The sequence below is a fragment of the Pseudorca crassidens genome, chromosome 1, assembly GCF_039906515.1.
Source record: "Pseudorca crassidens isolate mPseCra1 chromosome 1, mPseCra1.hap1, whole genome shotgun sequence".
Lineage (NCBI taxonomy): Eukaryota > Metazoa > Chordata > Mammalia > Artiodactyla > Delphinidae > Pseudorca > Pseudorca crassidens.
In genome coordinates this window covers 126,989,042-126,998,745 of record NC_090296.1, presented here as the reverse complement: position 1 = coordinate 126,998,745, position 9,704 = coordinate 126,989,042, and positions in this window count along the sequence as shown.

The window sequence follows — 9,704 nt, the reverse complement described above, 5'->3', positions numbered from 1 at the left end:
GAATGAGAGTACATCTTCCCCTTCCCCTATGGAGCCATTAGGCAGTGGGAAAAAAACAAACAAACAAAAAATCTTAACCATTCTCCTCTCCACCAACTACTGGCTCAATATAAACTGAGCTGAAGCAAAAATGACTAAGAGGCAGTGGGCATCTGAAGTGGCGTAAAAAGTATCTTGGTGGCCAGGATACCATTATGTGACAAGGAGAGGAAGTGGCAGAGGAGGAGAGGGCAGACCCCTGGATGGGGCAGAGTTTCAAGGGAGATGACTGTGGCAAACGACACAGAGAAAACAGGAGTTAAGATATGATAGAACCTTCTTCACATGAGACCTCCTTTCAGGTCTGGTACGTGAGACATTGCACAGGAGATTGATGAGTCAAGGCACAACCAGATTCAAAAGTCTCTGTCTCAGACTGAAAATTCCAGATCAGCTTAAGGTATTGGCAGAACTCTGCAGGAAAGAAAAGTTTGAACATTCTTTGTGAATTAGCAGCTATTTGGTTTGAAGAAGGAAGGTGAAAAACCACCTGCGTCCCTAATTGGGAGGGTAGATCCCTCTCCGAGACTGTCACGTGGTACTAGGTTGCACCCAACTATGCCCTTTTAGACAGTAAGAAGTATCAACTGGTTAATTTCCCAACTGGAAAATTGTAAGGTTACCCTCAGCCCCTCTATCCCCAGAGTCAAATTTGTGACATACACTGAGGGGAAGAACAGAGGGTCTTTCCTCTAAGGTTAGAAAAATCATCCTGACTAGGGTGAAGAGAATGGATTGAGTGGGAATAATTAAGGAGACAGGGGAACCAGATGGAAGCTAGTCCAATAATCCAGTAAAGAGTAAAAGCTTGCTAAGGTAAGATAGTGGCAGTGAGATGGAGAGAAGCAATAGATTTGGAGATTAAGGGAGCCATCCCTTGCCAACTACCTTGCACTCAAAGACAAGAGAGATATGGAAAGCTATCAAAGTTAAATACAGCTCTAAGTTTTCTGGCTTGAGTGACTGGATGTATACAGGTGTGCTTATTTGGGTAAAGGAACACAGAAAGGTAGCTACTGACGTGGGTATTCAGTTTCTGATATTTGTATCACATATCTAGGAAATAATTCACATAGGCAGATGCATTCATTTGTTTGTTGGTTTGTTTATTGCTTTATTCTGGAAAGCACTTGGGGTGATCTAGAAGGCGTTCATATATTCAATTGTGGGTTTAGTTCCATATGTGCTTGGAGATAAAAATATGGGAGTCAGCATAGAGACAGTGGTTGAAACCCTGGATGGAATTTAGATGGTGACTGATTATACAAAATGAGTAGAGAGTCAGGGATGGGAAGTTCAGAAAGCAGATATGGAATATGCAAGCAGTGGAAGAAGTGTCCACAACAGAAAAATAAGAAAAATAATGATCCAAAAGATTGACAGAGGCACTAGGAAAATGTGATGTTAAATGAACCAAGAGAGGAGAGAATCAGGCACCGCTCACAGATTTAGATGGTGATAGAAAATCATTCATTGGGTTTAGCAGTAATAAGGTAATAGGAAGGGAAACTCTGATAACAATGGTTTAAGAATAAGAAAAAATGAATAAGTAGAAGGAGTGAGGTTCTAGAAATGAATTCTAAATGGAAGTAATGGTAGAAGAAAATATCTGGAAGTAGATGGAGGGCAAGGGGAAGTAAATCTGTGTGTGTGTGTGTGTGTGTGTGTGTGTGTGTGTGTGTGTGCACGCATAAATAAATAAATGTAAAGAGGTCATATAACAGAATCTTGTCTTGACACTCCTCAGTGACATCACAGCATTAGTAATTTCACTTAAAATCTCTTATTTGCAGCATTGTCATAAATAAAATTAATATAATAATAGTTAGCTTACTATGTTGATCTTAATAGTTTTAGCCTAGATTTTTCAAATCATGCAGCCTCTTGGATTCTTCCAGACCTGTTAAAATTAGGGATTACCTGCCATTTCTGGGTCAGACTTTGTAAAGATTCTTTTAAATCACTGAACAAAATTTTCAGGAAAACAAGGGTTAGACTCCACACAAAAGTACTTTATTCTCCTTGATTCTCTTCAAAGTGAAGCACCAAGCAACTCATTCATTGAACTCTTTATTCAATAAAAATTTATTAATTTTCAACTGTGTTCTGGGACCCCTGAAGTCCATGAACCCTTTCTTCTAACCAGCTTGTTGATTATTTAGTTATAAATAATCCTGTATAAATTTCCTGAAAGTTATTTATTGAGCTATGGGATCCCTTTCTGTTCTCTTATTTGTTCTGTCTCTATATTATACGTATATTTATATTTAAGCCTTAGTCTGTCTCTTGCAAAGGCTTCATTTCACTAGGAGACACCCATTATGAGGATTATCCTTATTCTTCATTTTTATGGGCTTGTTTTGCACCTCGATTACCTTACACCCTGTTTTGTGTTGGTCTCATTCTGTAGTAATGCTATCATCTAGGAATGGCTGCGGTGCTCACCTGGGCCCATCCTGCTTATAGCAGCCCTTAGAGGCATCTCCCCTTGCTGAGCCAATGTGGCTGGACCAGCGCCTGTGGTTCTTATGATTGCAAGGTGTATCTCAGCAACAACTATCAGGGGACTTGGAAAAAACAAGATTTATTACTCACAGATCCTGGAGGTTACACAGCACAGCTGTGGCCACCCAGCAAGGCCACAGATAGAGAGAGAGTTCGGCCTGGGACTCTGCATTTATTGTGGTCAAGGGTGGGGTACCTAGGGTTTTGTGGGTTCCCTATTGGTGAATGCAAAACATAAGAGCAGGAACTGAAGCATGGGAAGGGAAAAACAGGGTCATCAAGCAGTCAGTTATGTAGGTCAACCAGAGCTTTCCAAAAAGGGGAACTTCATGAGTGGGGTGGCCTGGCTCTTTATCTGGTTGTGTAGCTGGCAATAAATTTATTCAAGATGAATGTCTTTGAAATGGATGCCTTGACAATCAAAATCTTAATGTCAGGCACTTATATTACAATCCAAAAATTTAATTGTCAGGCAGATACACCACAATCCACCCTGTGATGCCCAGGCATCAGAGTAAATGGTGAGGACATTACCAGCCCAGGTAGCAGATATGTTAACAGTTGAGGGCAGGGCACATTATAACTAAGAGAGTACACATCTAATTAGGGTTATAGTAACAAATCTCAAAATAATTACACAGGTGATGGTCTGAAATCTAGTTCATAGCCATTGTCCCAAACTTGAAGAGTGCAGCCATCAAAATATATCAGTGAACTTAGTGCCCTGGGAATCTGTTCAAAGCTTTGGGTAATATTGTGGAATATTTTAATAGCTGGGACCATCTGGTATAAGAAGATTTGAACCTGTCCCGAGTCGTTGAGGTATAGGCAGTAAGTGGTCCGGGGGAGGGCACCAGCCCCTCCTTCCTTGGCCAGGGGATTGTCTAAGACCATTTGGACAAGAAATTGTCTAAAACCCTTGCACAAGGCACAGGGTTTCATCAAGTCATTGTACATGTTAGGATAAGATGGCTGATAATTGCTGATTGACCTCAATGACCTGATTGCGGTGGCAGGGGCCCTTGCATCAGTGCCAATCCTATCAACCCTAGTAGGACTGCAATGTCCAGGACTAAGGGAATGAAAATGGCTCTTTTGGGTTGGTGGTAGTCAGCCAGAGTAGGTTACACAGAGGTTTGTGACCGAGCAATAAACCTCCAGTGGCAGGCCAAGGAGACAATCGTGCATTGTAATGTGTGGCCCAGGGAGAAGGATCAGAGGGCTGGAGGAGAGAATGGCGCACAAGGTGAGAGCTTGCAAAGTGGGCCCACAATGCAATCTGAAGGCAGAAGTTCCCAGTGTAGAGTTCATTGAAGCCTCCACTCTGAAACTTGGGAAATCACACCATTCATTGGTTATCCCGGCTACGTGAGTCCTGGTGGAGCGGTTAAACATCTGTGGTCCAAGAGCTGCTTGTGCCTAGGCACAGAACCACCGAAGTGGCCTGCAAGGCTGCTCCCACATGGGTCTGTGAGGAGCAGTTGGGGTGGGAAATGGGGGGGAAAGTCATCTAATGGAAGGGAAGCCAGGGCAAAGATGTTGTTAGTTAGAGTTGGCTGAAGTGGAAAGATCAGCAGAGTAAGCACTTAAGGTGGAGTGCAGGTAACTGGGGGCCAGGTGACAGACTTGTAATTTCTGATTCCCACTGAGTGGGTAGCCTTCCTAGTTCATGGGGTAAAAATATGGGTGGTATTTGTGAAGCACCTGACACGTGGTCTGGGGAAAGCATGGGGGAAATGTGGTGGAAGATATCCTAATAGCGTCAGGGGTAACCATGATGGGGGCTCGCGGTGGCCAGCAGGGGTTGGGAATTCCCAAGTGAGCACACAACACACAGACACAGAAGGTAAAGGTGACCAGGTCCAAATGGGCAGTGTTTGCAGGCCGGGGAGCTATCTGGTTCAGAATGCACAATTTGGCTTGACTCGGTGGGGAAATAGGATACAGTGCTGCCCTGTGGTCAGCAGGGGAAATACTCATAGTCTGACAGGACTCTTGGTACAGAGTAGGGTCAGCAGGCAAACAATGGGAAAATTCAGCAAAATAATATTTCACTGAATCCCACAATTCCATCAGGGCAGTACATTTAGTCCCTTGTTCCCAGAAAGTCTTAGTCCCCACTATGGGGATTCACTGAGTTCACTATAAACTGGGCAAGGAGTGAGGTCTGTGGCATGGTGCTGTGTCCCTGAGGAGTCATCTCTGCTAGAGGAGGTGTAGGCTCCTCCAATGGTGAACTCGGGCTGGGTGAGGTGCTCTGGAGTGGTGGCTGGCAAGGGTGTGGGTGACCTTCCCATGGGCTATGCATTTGGGGTCACGGTCATGGGCTGGGAGCAGTGTAGCCTGATATACCTTGGAGGCTTCCCTGAGGACTGAGCTAACATATCTGGGCCTGCTGCGAGTGCAAGACATTCTTAAGAGACTCCCTGGGGACATCAAGGGCACAATTAGAACAGGAATGGGTGGCTACCCTTTTATTCCCTGACGAGCTCATCCACAGTACGTAAAGATTGTGGACACAGTTATATCCCTGCTAAGGAGGATTTTATGGATGCTATTTAGGCATTCCTGGGACTGGCCTGTGAGGGCAATTGGCAAATCACGGGACCACAGTTCCCATAACCAGGTGGGTTTTATGTATGGGCACTTAAAGGTCCAGCTAGCTTGAAGCAGTATTTGATGTACAGAAATCAGGAGGAAGGGAAAGTGTCATTTAGACATCATTTCCAGAAGGCCAATCTCTGCAAAAGAGTCAATCCCTTCACTGCCCAGACTTGGTGGCATGCTGGCCTGAGCCCTTCCAATGGGGCTCTCCAACATTACCTGCTATTACATCCTATAACCAGATGGGTTTTACGTATGATCATCATTGGTCTGGTTAGCTTGTAACAATATTTGATGTACAGAAATAGGGAGAAGAGCATCATTTAGACATCACTTCCAGAGGGTCCATCGTCTGTAAAGGAATTCAATCTCTTTGCCAGGAGACCTGGTGGCCTGCTGGCCTCAGCCCTTCCAATAGGACTCTCCAACACTCTCCACTTTTCCACCCTGTGGTGCAATTGCAGTCTGGAGCAGGACTGGTCCAGCATTGTATCTGTGTGATGGTTAGCCCTGAGGGGTCTACCAGTAGCTGTGTCACCCAGGCAATACAAAGCAATAAGAATAGCCATAGTTATACAGAGCACTGGCATTTCATGAGCAATTGTCAGGTTGCTTCTGGCTGAACTATTTATGTATTGATTAACGGCTCAGTATAATTGCTCTTCGTGAGAAAGTCATGGGTTACCTCCTCAGGCGTGAAGTACGGCTGTGACTTGTAGCTTTCATCTCCAAATATGGCTTGCACCTACCGAGCAGAGTTTCTTTCCCTCTTTCAGACACCCAAACTTGTGCCCCTGGTTGGTCCTGTAGCAATGATTTCCACTCCCTTAAATTACTAGGGAATTAAGTTTAAATTGGCCAGCCTTTGTATCTTCTATATTTGGGAAGAGCAGCCAGTACGGAGAGGCTCTTTTCGAAGAGTCCTCACCATTGTCAGGGTTTCCAAAGAAACAATTTTGCACCAACTTGGTGGGCTTTGGGACAGGATGGCATTCAGTGAGGAGGGGGTCAATTGGATGATCTGCCCTTGATCAGGTCACCAGAGTGAAGCAGATGGCGAGATGACTGCAAAATTATTGAAAGAGGGAAGTGGAGTCAGAGGATAAAAGGAGAAGGATATCGTCTTGGAGGGCAAACGCTTGAGGCTTGCCAGAGAGGAGCAAAAGTGACATTTGGGGGGGGGGAGGGAGGAATGGATAATAACTGATATGTTGGATATAAAGGCCCAGGGGTGAGAGTTAAGTAATATGAGGGCCTGTGATAAGAATTCAACCCATTTCAAGGACCACATGCCTGGAAGTAATTTAAGGAGTGTCTCTTTAAGGAGGCCCTTAAGATGCTCAGTGAGGCCAGCTGCCTGGGGGCAGTAACCTAGATGGACTTTCCAAAACTGCTATGTTGGAGAGCTCACTGTTGAGTCTCCCAAGAGGTAAAGTGGGTACGTAGGTAGGTCAGAGTTAATGTCTGGTGATCCGAAAAGAATAAGAATAAATTTGGTAAGGAAGGAGATTACACTGTTTTCAAGAGGAATGCCAGGTGGGGGTCACCAAGAGCAGTCCCATATCAGTGATTGTGACAGCATATGTAGAAGCCCCAGTAGAAGGACAGTGACCAGTGAAACCACATCTTGACAGATGAGGCTGGACATGGGATCTTGTGAGGGACGATTGCCCAGGTGTATTGGTGTAGGTGGTGTGTGAGGCTGTGCACATTTGCCCTTCCAACTTCCTCGTAGGGACCCTCAGCATCAATATGATGCCAAAAATGACACTTTTCCAATTGTAAGGCATTTAAATCCTGGCAGCAGAGTTATGTGCAATTGCAGAGCTGTTTAAATAGCCCATAAGGAGCTGTGTAAATGTGTATCGAACCCTGTCAAAAGTGAAAGCAAAGTAGGCCTGGAATTTCCCCATGATGGGAACAGAACATGTTAGCTAGGTCAAGGTCACTCCTTGCACCAGTGTTATGTCCTCAATCAATTCTGCAGTATCAGGAATTGGAGTCTTAATCGGGGGAACTGGAGTATTGAAGTTTCGATAGTCAATAGCCAGGTGCCATACATTAGCGGTTGGCTTAGGTTTTAGCCAAAAGGGGCTATTGAAAGGGAAGATTATGGCTTAATGTCCCCAGTCTCAAGCACATTGATAATGACAGGGTGTAGACGTTCAGTGCCTTATTTAAGTCGGTACTGGGGGCGTTTGCCACCTTGATTGACGAGGAAGAGTCACTGGTGCCCACCAGGAAGGCTAAGAACTTGTTCCATGTGGCATGGGGCCATGTTAACGCATCCATGCCTGTTACGGGGAAAGAATAAGCCCAGGGGCAATCAGGAGAGGAAGCAGTTTGAGGTAAATGTCTCATTGGTTACATCCAAATGGGTCTGTACACCTTTGATTGTTTTACTGGCATGCCCTTTTGTGGGCTCCCCTTTTGTAAATTCAGAGGCACTGTCTGTAATGACAGTGACTTGGGCCCCACTGTCTAATAGGTCCTAAAAGACTGTACTTTAAGTGGAAGACAACTTTCCATTATTATTTTTATTAAGTTAAAATTCATGAAAATTGAAGTGTCCAGACTTTTAAGACCATATAAATGTAATTACTTTTGGCAAATGTATAAATCTGTGCAGTGCTGTGGTGGTGAACTAGCTCTCTGAACAATCACTGATGTGCTGTTTGTCAATGTCTATGGTGTAAATACTCTCTCCACGTCCAGTTTCGAGCCACTGAGTATTGCTGAGTATGAAGTTGGGAGGGGATGTGCACTTGGCTCTTTTTAGCCATTAGTCCAACTCCAGCACGTGATTGGATGTGTGCAGCCAACACCCACACGAGATACAGAACATTTCCATCAGTTAAGCATGTTCCCTTATGGCCCCTTCGAGATAATCTCTATCTCCATAGATCACCCAGGTTCTGATTTCCATCACAATAAATTAGGTTTTCCTTTTCTTTAACTTTTTATAAATAAATTCATATGGTATGTTCTCTTAACTATCTGGATGTTTTTGTTAAAAATATTACTTTGTCATCTCTTAATTTTGCTGTTTTCTTAAATAGTTATGTGCCCCCAAAACCATACTTAGGTTTTTTTGTTTTTTAGAAAATGAAAAGTAATTTTTGTAAGACTTTCAATATCACAGTTTTAACATTTATGCTCTTAGTTGAAATATATTACATAATAATCCCCTATCATTAAAATTTGAGGGAGGGGCACTGGGTTAATATGTCTCCTGTCTAAATCATTATTCATGTGGGAATAATAAACTCCATAGATCTTGCCTCAAAAACATTGGTGGAGTCCAGATCCTTGAGTGCAAACATCATGCTCATCTTTGGTCTACAGACACTCATGAGTTCCTCATTTATACTGTATCTAGATTCCATTTGATTCCCTTCATCCAGATTTCATATAAACAACACCAAAAATGAGGTGCTGTTATTCCCATTTTCTCTCAGATGAGTAAACTGAGCTGTAGGACACTTCAGTAACTTGCCCAGGTTACTAAGACACAGAGATGGTGTTAGCTTCCAATCCTCCACCGTACCCTGTCCCCAAATAACTTCCCTTTCTCTAAGCATAGTCTAATGTTTCTTCTGCCTCTTATGTAACAGTCTGGATAAATGGTACCATTATATAAAATATATATGTAAAAATATCCATCTATCTGGAGAGATGGGTGGGAGAGAGAGAGACAGAGAGTTAGTAAAAGAAAATATGACAACTCCAGTGATGAGGAATGTAGCTTAGGAGAAAATTTTCAAACTGCCCAGGACCAGCCTCAATGCCTCTTCTTTAGATCTGCCCCAACTGCCCTAGCCTGCTACTCTGCCTTTATTTTTTGTAGCATCTGCTTTCATTATTACAGAGTCTCAGAGCACATGATATCTGGCCAGATTCTCTCATTGTTTGGTTCTTTGGCTGACTGAAGCCCTAAAAAAGAAACTCTATTAAGAATAAGTGTCTCTCACAGACATAGAAAACAAACTTATGGTTACCAAAAGGGATAGTGGGGGCAGGGGGGAGATAAATTAGGAGTTTGGGATTAACATATACACACTACTATATATAAAATAAACAACTAAGACCTACTGTATAGCACAGGGAACCACACTCAATATCTTATAATAACTTATAATGGAAAAGAATATGAAAAAGAATATATAACTGAATCATTTTGCTGTATACCTGAAACTGACACAACATTGTAAATCAACTACACTTCAATTAAAAAAATTTGTCGATATAACAACAACAAAAACAAATGAGTGTCTCAAAGGAAGGGTCATGGTAAGATCTCACTGTATGCCCATCACCAGGTATTGCAGCACAGGTGGGACAGTTAAGAGCTTCTGGCTCCTTCAACAGATATCTGGAAATCTTCCAACTATGGGGAGTTTAACTGACCAAGGACCCCAACTGCTGTGCTCTGAAATCCATGATTGTGTTTATGTCAAAGCCATGCTTCCCATGGGCTGCTCCCAGCTAGTGACTGAATGTGACAAGGTCTACTTCTGAGAGATTAGGGGACTCCAGTGATGGCCAGCTGTGGCTTG